This window comes from Canis lupus, chromosome 5 (genome assembly GCF_003254725.2).
Source record: "Canis lupus dingo isolate Sandy chromosome 5, ASM325472v2, whole genome shotgun sequence".
In the NCBI taxonomy this organism is placed as follows: domain Eukaryota; kingdom Metazoa; phylum Chordata; class Mammalia; order Carnivora; family Canidae; genus Canis; species Canis lupus.
The window spans coordinates 18,283,343-18,300,607 of NC_064247.1; the positions used below are offsets into that span (position 1 = coordinate 18,283,343).

General features: G+C 43.6%; 1 long non-coding RNA gene across 2 annotated transcripts in view; it reads left to right on the top strand.

The window, feature by feature from the left end:
- LOC112671301 (uncharacterized) overlaps positions 1-17,265 on the top strand; it is a 144,315-nt gene that overhangs the window by 2,842 nt on the left and 124,208 nt on the right. The window contains exons 1-2 of one of the 2 annotated variants that reach the window (XR_007410682.1): positions 13,960-14,088; positions 14,414-14,640. This is a non-coding gene — a long non-coding RNA (uncharacterized LOC112671301). Of the gene's footprint in view, positions 1-13,959; positions 14,089-14,413; positions 14,641-17,265 lie in introns of those variants that run through there. The other variant, XR_003143533.3, reaches the window with a different exon arrangement.

Genomic DNA, 17,265 nt, shown 5'->3' on the forward strand with positions numbered 1-17,265 from the left:
ACAGAGGGTTCTATATAGCTCATCTCAATTCTCCCGATTGCCAATATCTTACATTAGTACGGTACATTTGTCGTAATTAACAAACCAGTATTGGTACCTACTTGTTAACTAAAGCTTTTATTTTATTCAGATCTCCTTATTTTTCACCAATGTCCTTTCACCGTCTAGGATTCCACTCAGGGTACCACATTATATTTGGTCCTTGTGTCTACTTAGGCTGCTCTTGGCTGTAACAGTTTCTTAGACTTTTTTTTTTCTTAATTTAAAGATTATTTATTTATTTTAGAGAGAGAGAAATGCAGAGGGTGGGGAGGGGCAGAGGGAGAGGAAGGGAGGGAGTCTTAGGCAGACACCTGGCTGAGTATGGGGCCTTATGTGGGGCTTGATCTCTCCACCTTGAGATCATGAATTGAGATGAAACCAAGAGTCAAATGTTTATTAAGTGATGTGTCACCCAGGTGCCCTTCTTAGCATTGATTGATTGATTTGTTTATTTATTTTGAGAGAGAGAGAGAGTACATGCTGGGGGAGGGAGGGGCAGAGGGAAAGGGAGACCTAAGCAGACTCCCTGTCAATTGTGGAGCCCAACATGGGGCTTGATCTCATGACCCTGAGATCACAACCTGAGCCAAACCTGACACTTGGACTCCCAACTAACTGTGCTACCCAGGCACCCCCTAGACTTTTTTTTTTTAAGATTTTATTTATTTATTCATGAGAGACACACAGAGAGAGGCAGAGACAAAGGCAGAAGGAGAAGCAGGCTCCCTGCGGGGAGCCTGATGCGGGACTTGATCCCAGGACACTGCGATCATGCCCTGAGCCAAAGGTAGATGCTCAACTAGTGAGCCACCCAGGTGTTCCACTCCTAGACTTTTAAAGTTTTTTGGTGCCCTTGACAGTTTTGAGGGGGACGGGCTGCGTATTTTGTAGAATGTGCCTCAATTAGGATTTGGTTGATGTTTTCCTCAGGGTTAGGCTGGGGCTATAAAGAGTTTGGGAAGGAAGACTACAAAGGGTAAATGTGCTGTCTTCATGTCATGCAAAGGGTACATACTATCACATACGTGGTGTATCACTGTTGGTGTTGACCTTATCACTCCGCAGAGAGTGTGTCTCTTGGGTTAATCCACTGTGAAGTTACACTTTTTCCATACTGCCCTGTCTGAGGGGAAGTCACTGTGCAGGCTGCACTCAAGGCAACTCTTCATTGAGGGCAGAGGACCTACATAAATTATTTGGAATTCTTTTGCCAACCTGTCTCTTATTTCCCATTCATTTATTTACATCAACATTTATATCACTACATTATTTTATCACTTCATTATAACAAAATGCTCCATGATTTAGCCTGTTGCTCAAAGTTTTCCATTTTTGGCCAATGGGAGCTCTTTTAGGTTGGCTCCTATGTCCCTTGGACCTGCTCAACCATCTATTTTTTGAGCACTTCCTTACTTACTGGTACTACAAGATGATCCAGGCTCAACTTAGGTAGTTTCTGCCCCAAACCTAGAATCAGCCATCTCTCTGAGGCGCCTTAATTTCTTTTTATTGGAGAATGGTGTTACAAATCAAGATCTGGGTGCTAGGTGTTCCTTAGACCTTTTAAAAACTCTGCTTTCAAGGTTGTCTTACACAAATCTCTATTTAGGTATTTACAGTAGAACCTCTCCAGCCTTTTCCAGGGGTCTGTCATCAGCTGCCTTATAATCTAGTCTCTTCCAAAGTCCCTGTATAAACTAAACACATGTCATATAACCCTGATCTGCAGCTAATGAAGTAGTAAGGTATACCACCACAGTGAACCTAATTTTGAGGATGTGCAGAAGTCCTCACAGGCTGCTCTGACTCTCCAACTCTGTATCACTTCAATGAACACCAAAACTCTCCATCCTGAAAAGATACACACAGGGGGAGCCTGGGTGGCTTGGTGGGTTAAGAGTCCAACTCTTGATTTCAGCTCAGGGATCTCAGGGCTGTAAGATTCAACCTTGAGTTGGGCTCTGCAATCAGTGAGGAATCTGCTTATCTCCTTCCTTCCCCACTCTACCCCTCTCTCTCTAAAATAAATAAATCAAAACCTTAAAATAAGGAAGATACCAATAGGCTCCAAGTAGATAAGAAGAAAATGTCTGGATGTGAGGGTTGTCCTGTGCAAAACAGGCCACCTAAGGAAGAGAAAAGAATCTCTTGATTTGGGAAGGCCAAAGACTGACCCCTGTAGTCTGAGTGAGGGGCAACAGTGCTGTAATAAGATAGGACCCATCTGCTATCACTTGGGGAAATTCATGCCTTCACTCTTCATGCCTCTTCTGTTTCATCTTCTCTGACACTGATCATGCTCATATATGTGGTTAGAAGACAAAGCTTCTAGCACAATCTTATACTATCAAAGGAGGAAGGACCCTCATGGGTTCTCTGGGCCAATGTCACATTCTGTTTGGGGCTCCTTTGCCATTTCCCATATCTGGTGGTTGCCCTGCCTCAGTTTGGAATCCTCTGATACCAGGGAAAGCATGACCTGCCCGGGACATCCTTTACACTTTGGACAGCCATAACCACTAGAAAAATTATAATCCTCCCCCATATTCTTCTTGGTAGCCTTCTCTTATGGATACTATTTCCCTTTCTCCCTCTGCAGCCACTCAGAATAAGTTAACTCCATCTTCAATCTCCAGCCCTTTGTATATTTGAAAGTAGTTTTCTTTTCTTTTTCTTTTTAAAATAAAATTCCATATCATAAATGTTTTCCTGTATCTTTAAATCTTTTTTGAAAACATGATCTTTAAAGGCTTCATAATATTCTCGTGTAGTTACACACTATAATTTATTTAACCATTTTCTTATTGTTGATATTGAGATGGTTTCCAATTTTTAGTTATTGCATATAAGATGTGGTGAACATTACATAAATCTTTGTGTTTCAATTATTTCCTCAGGGTAGATTATTAAAAGTGGTATCACTGAGTCAAAGGGCAACTCTAACATTGTATTTTATTAGAGAGTAGAGTAGTCTTACTATTATATGAAGAGATCTGAGTATCACACTGTGGTGTGAATCTAGTACTCTGAGATGACATTTGAGTGGTTTGTGGAAAATGGGGATCCTTGATTGAAACTGAAATACAGCATAGAGTAGATCACTCTGTCTTTGAAGAAGAAGCTTTAGCGGCCAAAGTGCGAGTTGTCCTGTGTTGACATGAAGGTGAGTGGCTGATGTTTAGAGCAAAAATGTAAAGTCCCATTTTGGATGGCAGCAAATAAGCCTGCAGGTGAGACCCCTGGCAAGTGAGAAGTGGCATATGCAGATGGAGTAATGCCAGAAGCAAGTCTGTGTGAAGGCATCCACATTTTTAAGACCAAAGTCAAGCTGTCCACAGTGATACATGGAGCAGCTGTCCAATGGCCCGATGGAAATATTGAAAAAGTCAGAGATTTCGCACATTCAGATAGAAGGATGGCTGAAGAGTTAAAATTAGATATAGGGACAGATTCATTCTGGAACCGAATCTGAAGAGCAGTAAAGTTTTTATACAACTTTTGCTATGCATTTTCAGTGATGAAGAGAAACAATGAAGTCTTGGCATTTATTCCATTTTTTTTTGAAGTAGATGAATAATATAATTTGAAATAAAATATTAACTTGGGATTGGTGTGTGGTATGGAAAAGGAGCATAGACATTAGCACCAGAGGGAGCTAGGATTAACCCTGGTCTCTTACACATGAGGGGTGGGGGGAGGCAGAAGGTAGCCTTGAAAAAGTTAATTAACCCCTTGAGCCTCGGTTTCCTGCTCTACATAATGAAGATTATGTTTCTTACTTCATGGGCCTGCTGGGAGGGTTACATGAGACTAAATGCAAAAAGTAGTTTATTTTATTTTATTTTTTTTTCCAAAAAGTAGTTTAGTACCTTGTCCATTCATTTATTTATTTAATCATTTATTTACATCAGTAAGGACTCATGGATTTTATTTTATATTTTCGTTATAAAAATGCTACACTACTTATTTCGTTGCTCAGATTTTTCCAGCTTTGGTCAATAAGAACTCTTTTAGTTTGGCTCCTGTGTCCATTCTTTAATTTTTTTTTTGAGCACTTCCTTACCTTGTGGTACAATTAGATGCTCCAGGTTCTACTTCTATATTTCCTGCAAGGAACTCTAGAATCAGTCATTTCTCCAAGGAGCCTTGATTTTTCTTAAAATTGGAGAATGGTATTACAAAATTAAAATCTGGGCACCAGGTAGTAGGTGCCTAGCAACAGTAGGTGCTCACTGTTGCCATTTCTGCTGTGAGCTGGAAGCTAAGAGCCCAAGCATGCCATGGAGAATTTCAATATCTCTCAGATGATGGAAAGTATGATCCAAGACCAAAAGTAAAGACAATGTTGATTTATTTCATTGACATCAATAACATTATTCGCACTGAATTCATTCCAGAAGGTCAAACACTCAGCCAGGCTTGTAATGTAGAAATTCTGTAGCACTGGAGAGAGTTTGAGCTACACAGAAAGAGTGAAATGTGACCCACGCTTAGGCAAGTCTCTCAGGTAGAAGAAGGGGAGAACTAGTATTTCTTCAGTGCCAGTGAGGTGGCTGATTTTGGACTAAACCCTTTCCATATGTCATCTTAGAACAATGAGGCGAGATGGATATTTGTGTCTTTATAGACACACAAACTGGTGGAATCATTACCTGAATTCAAAGCCTGGGCTTGCCAACCAATCATGCCAACTCTACGAGCAGACTTGGGTGGCCTTGTGTGATTAGACTTTTTCTGAATCTCAGGGTTTTTATTGCTAGAAATGGCAACAGTTACCAAAAAAAGTGGTTATTCCTGACAAAAATATGTTATTGCCCACCTTGGTCAGCCACTTTATTCTCTGTGATTGTCTCTCAAAGACTTCCAACTGCAAATCTCAAACCCATGCTCCAAGAATGGAGATTCGACTCCATGACAGGCACGTATGTAACCTCAAGCTCCCAGGTCACAGCAGTACAGAGGGGAAGGGCATAAGGAGCCAGAAAAAATTGCTGACCTCTCCCCTCAGCCCTCACAGCTCCTCACATGCTTCCCTTCTGTTCTTACCCCCACTGTTACCGGGTTGTGGTATTCCCCCTAGGGGCCATTTAAGGATTCTTGAAAAGGTAAAGGGGCCCATTTCCCTACCCGCCAGCCTCTTGGCATCTGCAGGTGCTGTTACACTGTAGCTTTTGATCAAGTGGTCCTACTTTGTCTTATTTTGGGGGTCTGGTGCCTCTCCCCAAAGGAATGTTATTTTTTCTGTTTCCTCTTCTGTTCCCTGGATAGTCTTCAACTCCAGCAGTAGAGTATCACTTCTTCTCCAGCTCCCCACCCCACTCTTGAACCAGGATTAATGGCTCAAGGGCAACTATGATATTCCTTTTGTAAAACTTTCAGAATCAGTGCACAGAACCTTTAAGAATGAGAACAAAGGAACAGGGTGGTCAGAGAGCCATCAGCTGGACCATCTCCTTCTACAGCATGTGGTCTGAACTCCATGCTGCCCGTGGGACCCACCTTTCACTCTTTGAGGATTCCTTGCCATCAGACCTACTTGTAGGTTTTTTTTTTTTTTAGGAAGAATTCATTTATTGACAAAACTTTAATGTCATTTCATACCAATAATTTTATTTACATAGCAAGAACATACAGGTTTCCACTGTAAATGTCAGAGATCATCTCAACAGAGAGCTTCACTCAGTTTGAGAGTCAGTAAAGGAAGGTTCTCTAACTTCCCATACCCTTCTTGCCTCTGCTTTTCTTGTACAAGGTGTGTAGTGCCAGCGAGTACATTACCGTAGCCTATTTTTAAAAGTAACCTTTACAATTTGAAATAGGTTTGATATGGTGGAGAATGGGTGCTGTTTTTTCCCCGTTACAGATTCAGAAGGCAGAGATGGTAGTCCTCTGATAGCATCTGAAGTAAATCATGGATGGCTGTACTGATGAATGATGGCAAAGTGACTCTAAAGTGTGTGCTAACAAACATTTAGTGTGGATTATATCAAGATGGTATTATTAACAGATTTAGAACAGTATCGTATCATATAAGATACGGTACTCACCCCTTGGTCTTTGCTCTGTGACTTGTTCCCCTCTGACCACAAATATGTGTAGGCCTCTTTCTAGTCTACCTTCATCTAGTCCTGATCTGAAAAATTATTGCCCCAAACTACCTCTACCTGCACCTAGGTTCACTCTGTTCTCTACTGCTCTCGGAGCCAGTGCTTGTTAATAGGTTTTTCATGTGGCTCCTCCTTTCATATTTTATGGCACTCCTTTCCTGGGCTTGGCACCACGTCCCTCTAGAACAGTGCTGGGAGATAGTACAAATGTCACTGTTAAGGGTAACAATGGATCGTCCCTTCTTCTTTAATGATCTAGCAGTGTCTGTGGACTAAACTGTTTCTCTTCACTGGGACAAGTCAATGGAGACCACTTCCCAAGAGATTAAGGTTCAGGGAGGCCTGGGTGGCTCAATGGTTGAATGTCTGCCTTCAGCCCAGGTCATGATCCTGGGGTCCTGGGATCGAGTCCCACATCAGGCTCCCTGCATGGAGCCTGCTTCTCCCTTTGCCTCTGTCTCTGCCTCTCTCTCTCAATTTCTCATGAGTAAGTAAATAAAATCTTAAAAAAAAAAAAAGATTAAGTTTCAATCTTTGTCTGCCTTCTTGACAGCTCCAAAAGTCTCATACTTCTAAAGAGATTTATGGAAGCCTTATGGAAAGAAAACCCCTAGTGGATGCCTGAATTCCTCTGGAAACAGCAGGAATCCCCTTTCTGGAGCTGTTATTTATTTATTTTTTATTTTAAAAGATTTTATTTATTTTATTCATGAGAGACAGAGAGATACACAGAGAGGCAGAGACACAGGCAGCGGGAGAAGCAGGCTCCATGCAGGGATCCCAACGTGGGACTCGATCCCAGGTCTCCAGGATCACATCTGGGTGAAGCCGGTGCTAAACCACTGAGCCACCCAGGCTGTCCTGGAACTGTTTTTTATTAAAATCACTTACAGTCAATTCCAGGAGAGATGTTCCAAAAAACGCTGGAGCAATGGTAGTCCTGTTGGATGGGAGTGAGAACACAGAAGGTGGAGTTAGCCAGCCCAAGTTCTGATGGGCAGACACCAGCTCCTCACTTTCCAACTGAACAACCTTGTGTGAGTCATCAAAACTCCCAAGCTTTTGCTTCTCCATTTGTAAAATGAGGATGAAAAGAAAGGCTTTCTGACGGGTTTGGTTTGGAGATCAAATAAAATAATAAATGTGAAAGTGTACTGTGAAATGTCAGGCACTTTTTAATGTTAACTATTAATAGTAAGATGTATTACCATTAGCCTATGATTCCACAGGATGCTTTAGCAGCAGAGAACAGAAACCTGGAGAAGTTTGGTCCAAGATGGTGGCGGAGGAAGACCTTAAATAAACCTCTTGCAGGACAGAGCAAATCTACATTGAATAGCTTCTGCACAAGAAAAGATAGACCACACAGAGACCAGCAGGGGAGTCAGAGTCTTCAGGAAGGGAAACCCACTCTGAGCTGTGAACAACAAGGAAAGGGATAACCCTGGGCGCAGGAAAAAAAAAAAAAAAAAAAAGAAAGAAAGAAAACAATGGTTTAAAAGAACAAGTAGAATATAAAGGAACTAGCCAGTTTGCCAAATAGTAGCAAGACAGTAGCTGGAACTCTCTCCAGTTTGGCAAGGCTGGCAAGAGCCACAGTTTATACCCCTCCACAGGGAAGGTGAGCTCTGAGCTATAGGTCATTCTAGCTCTGAGTGCCCTGGGGCACAGAAAAAAGCCTTGGTTTCAAAGGGCAACAAGAATACAAAGGATTCAGCCCTAAACTCTGCCAAATGGTGGGAGAGCTAGATCACACCCACCATGGCTCAGCACACAGCCAGCTTGAGGGCACACACCAGGACACTCCCAGTCAGCACTCACCATAGCTCCAGCTCTCTCACCAAGGTGACACATGTGCAAAGTACCCAGAACACTCCAGTCCTATACCACTTTGGGTCCAGCTGATTCACCAGGGTACCCCTTGCACTGAGCACCCTTGGGCCTCCTGGCTTGTACCCACTTCAGCTACAGCTGTTCTGCCCGAGTGCCTCTTGCATGGAAAGACCTCAGACTCCCTGGCTCATGCCCTGCTAAGCTCCAGCCACCCTGCCAGGGTATTTCTGCATGGAGTACCCTAGGACCCTGGCCAAGAGAGAATGGCATAATATATTCAAGGTACTGAAAGGATAAAAAACCTAGAACCAAGAATACTCTATCTAGTAAGGTTAAAATTCAGAATTAAGGGACAAATAAAGAGGTTCCCAGGCAAATAAAAGTTCATCATCATGAAACCAGCCTAATAAATGTTAAAGGGACTTCTTTAAGTGTAAAGTAAAAGGCCATAATTAGAAGTAAGAAAATTATGAGTAAAAAGATGTAAAATATGGCAACATATACATAAAATGTGGAGATGAGAGTAAGAAAGAAGTTCTTTTAGTACGTGTTGAACTTAAGTAACCATCAACTTCGTACAGATTGTGGTATGCCTAGGATGTTTCATACGAGCCTCACAATTACCACTAACACAAAACCTATAATAGATACAAAAGAAGAAAAGAAGCCAAATATAATGCTAAAGACAGTCATCAGGAGAGCAAGAAAAAAGGAACAGAAAATTACAAAACAACCAGAAAACAGTTAACAAAATGCCAATAAGTACATACCTATCAATACTTACTTTAAATGTAAATGGTCTAAATGCTCCAATCAAAAGGCATAGGATGGTGGAATGGGAAAAACAAACAAACAAACAAACTCTATCTCTATGCTGCCTATAAGAGACTCATTCAGACCTGCAGACACTCAGACTGAAAGTGAATGGATAGAAAGTGATATTCCAAGTAAATGGAAGTTAATGTATAGAAAGAGATTTTCCAAGCAAATGAAGAAAAAAATGGGATAGCAGTATTATGTTAGACAAAATGGACTGAAAACAAAGACTATAGTAAGAGACATTACAGAATGATAAAGGGATCAATCCAACAAGAGGGAAAAACAATCATAAATATCTATGCACCCAACACTGGAGCACCTAAATACATAAAACAAATATTAACAAATGTAAAGAGAGAAATAGTAGGGGATTTGAACCATTGATATTAATGGAAGATCATCCAGACAGAGAATCAATAAAGAATACAATATCTTTGAACAACATATTAGACCAGAAAGACTTAACAGATATATACAGAACATTCTAACCCAAAACAACCAAAACCACATTCTTTTCAAGTGTATATGGAATATTCTCTAAGATAGACCACACGTTAGGCCACAAAACAAATCTAAATAAATTTAAGAAGATTGAAATAATATCATGCATCTTTTCTGACCACAATGGTATGAAACTAGAAAGCACTTAGAAAAAAAAAAAACTGAAAGAAAAGAAAAACAATTAAAAAAAAAAATCCACAAACATGTGGATGCTAAATAACATGTTACTAAATAACCAATGAGTCAATGAAGCAAACGGAGAGGAAGTTAAAAGAAAAAAAAAACTGTGGATACAAATGAAAGTGAAAACACAGCGGTACAAAACCTCTAGGACCCAATGAAAGCAGTTCTATTTGAGAAATTTATAGCAATATAGACCAATATAGATCTATAGAGCAATATAGACCTATAGCAATATAGAAACAGGAAAAGTCTCAAACATTCTAACCTTAAAGCTAAAGGAATGGAAAAAGAACAAAGCCCAAAATTAGTAAAAGGAAGTAACTAATAAAGATCAGAGTAGAAATTTAAAAAAAGTAAAAACAAAAATAGAACAGATCAATGAAACCAAGAGCTGATGCTTTGAAAAGGTAAACAAAATTGATAAACTTTTAGCTTGATTCATCAAGAAAAGGGAGAGGATCCAAATAAATAAAATCAGAAATTGACACTATAGAAATACAAGGGATTATAAGAGAATACTATGAAAAATTATATGCCGGCAAATTGGACAACTTAAACATACGATCTTTCAAAACCGAATCAAGAATAAATAGAAAATCTGAACGGACCAATTTCTATAAAGAAAATTGAATCAGTAATAATGATAATAAAAAAACTGCCTACAAACTAAAGTCCAAGACCAGATGGAGTCACAGGTGAATTCTACCAAACATTTAAAAAACAGTTAATAACTATTCCTCTCAAACTATTCCAAAAAAAACAGAAGAGGAAGGGGAGCTTCCAAATACATTCTGTGAGGCCAGCTTTACCCTGATACCAAAACCAGACAGAGACTTCAAAGAAGAAAAAACTACAGGCCAATATCTCTGATGAACATAGATGTAAAAATCCTCAACAAAATATTAACAAACCGCATTTAATAATACATTAAAAGGATCATTCACCAAGATCAAGTGGGATTTATTCTGCATATGCAAGGATGATTCAATATTCACAAATCAATCAATGTAATACACCACATTAAGAGGAGAAGGGATAAAAACCATACGATTATTTCAGTAGATGGAGAAAAAGCATTTGACAAAATTTAACAGCAGTTCATGATAAAAAACTTTCAACAAAGTGATTTAGAAGGGACATACCTTAACATAATAAAGAGTACATTTGGAAAAACCCACAGCTAACATCATACTCAATGGTAAAAACCTGAGGGCTTTGCCTTTAAGATCAAAACCAAGACAAGAATGCCTGCTGTTGCCACTTTTTTTCAACACAGTACTGGAAGTCCTAGCCACAGCAATCAGACAAGAAAAAGAAAAGTCATCCAAAGTGGTAAAGAGTAAAACTGTCATTATTTACAGATGATATAATATTACCCATAGAAAACACTAAAGACTCCACCAAAAAACTATTGGAAGTAATAAACGCGTTCAGTAATGTTGCACGATACAAAATTAGTGTGCAGAAATAGGTTGCATTTCTATACACAAATAATGAAGTAGGAGAAAGGAAAATTAGGAAAACAATTCCATTTACAATTGTATCAAAAAGGATAAAATACCTTGGAATAAACTTAAGGAGGTAAAAGATCTGTACTTTGAAAACTGTAAAACACTATGGAATTAATTGAAGATGACACAAACAAAAGGTAGCCAATGCTCATGGAGTGGAAAAAGTAATACTGTTAAAATGTCCGTATTACAATTTGCAATCTACAAATTCAGTGCAATCCCTATCAGAATACCAACATTTTTCATAGAACTAGAATAAATAATCCTAAAATTTGTGTGGAACCGCAAAAAGACTCAGAATAGCCAAAAGAATCTTGAGAATAAGAACAGAGCTGGAGGTATCATAATCCCAGATTTCAAGATGTACTACAAGGCTGTAGTAATCAAAACAGTATGGTACATGCACAAAAATAGATACGTAGATCAATAGAACAGGATAGTGTAGAAGCAAACCCACAACTATATGATAAACTAGTCTATGACAAAAGAGGCAAGTATACACAATGGAGACAATTTCTTCAACAAATGGTGTTGGGAAAACTGGACAGCTATATTCAGAAGGATGAAACTGGACCACTTTCTCACATCATCCAAAAAAAAAAAAAATGAAGTGGATCAAAGACCTACATGTGACACCCGAAACTATATAACTCCTAGAAGAAAACGTAGGCAGTTATCTCTTTGACACAAGCCTTAACATTTTTCTGGATATTTCTCCTCAGGTAAGGGAAACAAAAGCAAAACGTAAACTATTGAGACCACACCAAAATAAAATGTTTTGCACAGCCATAGGAAGCCATCAATAAACGACAAGGCAATCTGCTGAACGGAGGAGGGTATTTGCAAATGATGTATCCAATAGAGGTTAATATCTAAAATATATAAAGAACTATACAACCCAACACTCCAAAAAATCCAATTAAAAAATGGCCCGAAGACCCGAATAGACATTTTTCCAACAAAGACATACAGATGGCCAATAGACACATGAAAAGATGCTCATCATCCCTTACCATCAGGGAAATGCAAATCAAAACTACAATGAGATATCACCTCACACCTGTCACAATGGCTAAAATCAAAACCACAAGAAGCAGCAAGCATTGGCGAGAACGTGGATAAAAAGGAATCTTGACACTGTTGGTGGGAGAGGGAAAGGAAGCTTTTCCCCAGACCTTCAGCACCTTCCTCTTACATCTCATTCTATAGGAGTTGATTCATTCACCCATTCCTCAAACAATCAGAGGCAGGGGTCCTCCAACCAATCAGGCTCTGGAGTTTGCCAGAGGGATGGTATGGATCATGCTGAGGCTCGAGCAGGAAGAAAGTGGGTGATGGATGCTGCGTAGCATCAGCCACAGACTGCCTTATTGTGATTATTGTTAAACTGCTCCGAAGGTGGGGGCTATTTCTGGGTGGCCGCATATGTCCCCGGTGCCTCTCACAGTATCTGGCACAGCGTAGGTGCTCCATAAGTGTTCATCGAGTGAAATAAGTGACAGACAACGTGAGATTTGATGAAACACCACCATTTACAAGAAAATGCCAGATGCACCTCACTTTGTAACAGACAACTCTTGCTGGGGTGCCAGGGCTATATTTCTCACTTGTTCTCCTACTCCCAGCACCAAATACAATGTCCTCCACATAATAAGTGCTCCATAAAAATGTGCTAGGTGAGAGGATGGCACATGTTCTATGGAAGAAATTAATAGTAGCAGATACGCTGTGCTGCTTCTGTTCCAAGTGTTGGGCTAAGTAAGCACTGAATATGTGTTGATTCCTGTAATTCTCACAGTCCTGTGACTTGGTACTCTAATGATCTCTATTTTACATCTGGGGAAACTGAGGCATGGAAGATTTACTAACTTGCTCTGGGCTATGTAGGAGGCTAGTGGGTGGGACTGGGATTTGAACCGGCTCAGCTGGCTCAGGGTACGTGCTCTTAACACAGTGCCCAGCAAAGCTGCTTCTCCAGAGAGCTCTGTCCTAGCAGTGTTCTGGCCACCGAGGAGGGGCCGCTGAACAACCTGCCTGCTGTTCCCCTGGCTGCCCTGCCCCTGTCCCTGGTGTCTGGCTGTTGGAACTGCCAGTAGACCACCTTTGCGGGGCTTCTCTCGTGGGGGATGACAAGGCCATGGTAGGGGAAGGAGAGGACACGGGGGGTCAGAGGCCTCCTTGTAATGACCCTTCTTCTGATCGCAGCTGCGGGTCACTCCACCTTCCTCCCCTGGAGAGCCCCAATCCGCAGGAGCACAGTGGCTTTGCTGCAGAAGCCTGCCATACATCATTGTTTATCAGTGAGTGCCCACTTCTGGCCCTCCCTCCTGTTTGTCAGCAAGGGGGACTATTTATGGGGCTGCCACTCTGCATAGATAGGAGGGAATCAGGCTGCATTAGTGGTGTTTCTACTGTCGGCTGGCCCGGCTGGGCTGACTCGTTTGTTCATTTGCAGGGCCTGGTGCAGCGTAGAGATAAGTCTCTCTCAGGAAGAGCCCGCCTCTGCACTGGCTGCTTGGCTTCCCTCAGACGACTGTGGGGGAACTGACCCCCTTATGAGCTCATGGCTCCATGCCCCTGACCTGGTCGCAATGTTAAAAAGGGTATTGATGAAATATCAGCAAACATTTATTGATCATGTATTATATGCTAGACACTATTGTGCTATTCTAAGCACTTTCAAGTATTAAATGGTTTATTCTTTAAAACAAGAGCCTCCTGTCATCGCCATCATGCAGATGTGGAAATTGAGGCACATTTGGTTTCTTGGTAAGCAGCCTGGTTGGGTTCCAAGCCCACACATCTGGTCCTAGGGGCTGCACACGCAGCCACCCTCACAGAACTGCTGGTGCTGCCCAAGCCTTTGCTGTGTGCCAGGCCCCATTTTTAGGCTTTATATATTCTCTCTTGTTTATTCTTCCCAGCGGCCCTCAAAGATAGAGATTATTAGGATCCAAGGAAACCAAAGTTGAGAGAGATTAACTAACTTGCCCAAGGTCACACAGCAGCAAGCTGAGCTGGATTCCAACCCAGGCAGCTTGCGTGGGTCCTTCACCACCTTGTTCTAAGCCTCTCATCCTCTTTTGCAAAAAGTAAGAATGGTTTGTCAGCAGAAACCAGTCATTCTAGCTTGTTTCTTGTATGAACTTCCCCTGTGCCTTCCAGGTCTTTCCTTCGGGGAGCTTTTCCTTAGGTCCAACATGTGGGCCTGAGGAAGGAATGAAGGAATCCTCATACTGCTTAAGGATAGAGAGGACTTGGCAGTGGTCTCATCAGGCTGCATGTCATAGAATCGAGGATCTCTGTAGCCAAAAGGGGCCTCCCTGAGGTCACCCTGTCATCCTCCAGCATCCGGGCAAGACTGTTGCAACACAGTCTCGCTTTCCTGATGCCACCTTTCTTCCCGATTGTTTCCAGGGAAGGAATGAGTGTTCCCCAGATGAAGATGTAAAGGGCTTGCCCAGACCTGTGCTCAGAGGGACCTTGCTCCCACAGTGACCAGAGCACCTGGAAGGGCAGGTGACAGAGGGATCCCAGCAAAGCCCAGAGAGCACTGGCGAAAACAGCTGACGGCGCCCTGCCAGCCCTGCCTGCGCCCCGGATGCCAAATGCAGACGACAGCCTGAAAACAATTTGTCCGGCCTGTGAGTAATGTCTAGTAACTAAATGCTAATTAATTTGCTGTTGCATTTGAGTTAATTTATGGGGTGTTCTCTTCACCGAGTAAATTTTAATTAAGAAGAGTAAAACAAATGACAAAGTAATTTCCAAAAAATTAATTTTCAGTAAACACAAGCCATTGTTTTTCTTTGTATCTATAATAAAAGTTAAAGTGAAGCCTCCGTAAGCCCGCCGCCACCCCCTCGTCTCCCCCTTGCTTCTAAAGATGAAGTTTGAGCCTAAGCCAGGCGCTTGGAGGCGGGCAAATTAGCAGTCAGGCAGGGCCAAAAGGAACTGGGCAGAGAGCCTGAGAGAAATCAGGCAACAGGCCTCAAAGAAATGCAACAACCGCTACTTCTCTGGTGTCGGGGGGTGTATAATTTTCATCCAACTCTGCACCTTTTAGAACACAGGAGGGGGAAAGGTGCGCTGTGCTTGCTTCTCGTAGGAGCACTAATGAGGAAGCAAGAGGCAGAGGCGTTTTGTTATTATTTTTTAATTAGTCCACTTGCATAACCAAATAGGCAAGAGAGAAGAAAAGAAGGCAGGAGGATGTCCTTTGCACGACTCTCCCCGGGGAGAGTGGCATCTACTGCTCGGACGCAGCCCCTGTGCCCCACCGCTCCCCGAGGAAGGGAGCACCTGTCGGCTCCCGGGTTAGCGACCAAGAAACTGAGGCTCTACAGCGTTCCCAGAGCCCCACGACCGGGCCGTTGGATTTGGAAACGCTCCGTGGCCCCTGCGCTCTTCCGCATCATCATGCTGTCTGTCCAATTACGTGTGTGACAAAATGAGCTTTGGAATCAACGGGCATGGTTGTGCTGGGTCTGCGTGGGGGACTGGGGGCAGCGCCCTTCTGTGGCTGGCTTGACTGAGACTCCAGATTCGGGTGGGAGGGGGCCCGTGGGCAGGTGCAGCTGGAGGCATGGGGGGTGGGGACAGCCATCGAGGCCCAGAGGGAGGCCTCGGAGACCGGAGTGGCTCTGAGCAGGTGCAGGGCCCAGGTGGGGACAGGCTGAGCAGGAACTCAGAGGAGCGAGGTCCTCCCTTCTGTCCCTGTTGTTCCATCCTTCAAGCTGTCCCCCTCGGCGTTCCCTGTCCTGAGTCAGGGCTGCGGCCAGGTCTGTGAGGGTGGCTGAGCAGAGTGAGCGGTGCCCGGCTGGGCAGGACCCCTGCCGCTGTCACCCCCACTTGAGGGTATCCGTTTTCGAGCATCCTGCTGGTCCTGCTGCGGTCACTGGGGGCTCCTATGAAAGTATGGATTTGTCTGGGTTTCTCTGTTTAATCCCAAATCTGTCAGGCCTTGTTAAATTTGATGGGGCCTGAAAGGTCTGGTGTTAAGCAAATACTCGGTGACCAGAGTCTTTGACGAGAATCAAGCTGAAGCTTAATCCTGAGGTAATGGCTTTCCCCATAATCCCAGGAGGCCGGGGATAAGGAAGGGGGAGGAATCCAGGAGCCTCCAGAAGCAGGGCTCAGAGCCAGTGGGGAACCGAGGCGGGAGGGGGAGAGTTGGCTGCCCCCTACAGCCTAGCATCCCCGGATGACACATGCCACCCTCTGGGGGTGAAGGCCATCCAAAGGGCGAGTCACCTGGAGAGCACATTCTGCTAGAAGTGGGGTCGGGGAGGAGAGGTCGGAGGCCTGTGAAGAAGGAACTGAAGGGAGGCCAGGAAGGAGGATGAATGAGCCGGGAGGTCAGATTCTGCAGGCCGCAGCCTCGGGGGCACGGGGACCCCGATCACTACCAATTGGGGTGCATGGGTCACTGTGGCCGCACCCGACTCTGCTGCCAGCCGGGGAGCTGGATGCCCTGGGCTGGGTGTGGCCTGGGAGGGGCGTGCCCTGCAGGTGTGACAGACGGGGGACGTGAGGCAGAGGGCCCAGGGCGGTGGCCCCGCTCCGCCACCCTCCGTGAAAAACAGCACTGATCACGCCACCTCCGGGTGCTCTCTGGAGAGGGCTGCTGTGCGCCTCGTCAAGGCACCTGATTAAACATTCATGGGAAAAAAAAATAAATAAAATAAACATTTTGCAAAGAGATGCTTAAGCAATCAGGCGCTTCAGGGGGTGGGTTCCCGTGGCGCTGTAACCACCAGCCCCGGGGGTAATCGGCATTTATTGTCTCCAGCACCTCCCGGTTCCCCACCTGAGGGGCTGATGGGACTGCCTCCCTCCCCAGAGACCCCAGCACCCCAGGGAGGCTGGGATCTCCTAGCCCGATTCGCTCAGCTGTTTATTCTCTCTCATTCTCATCCTGGCTTTGCTTTATTGCACCAAATATAACCTGCGTGGGAGGGAAGGAGCCGCCGTCCCAGGAAGGGAGGCAGGGAGGGAGAGTCATGCTAAGGGACAGGTCATTCTGTCCTTCGGGGTGTGAGCTTCCAAAAGCCAGTCTGGAGTTCGGCGTGGAGGAAGCGCGTCGCCCCAGACCCTCCTTTGTCACCAAGTGTGTATGCAGCGACGACAGAGATGTGCACGGCTTCGGTGTTCTCTGAACTGGCACGTGCCCAAAGGAATATTGATAAAGAAGCAGGAAACAAGGGTGATGGTGATGACATGCACTTGCCCGTGCCAGTGCTGATTTTCATTTTCACAGCAACTATGTG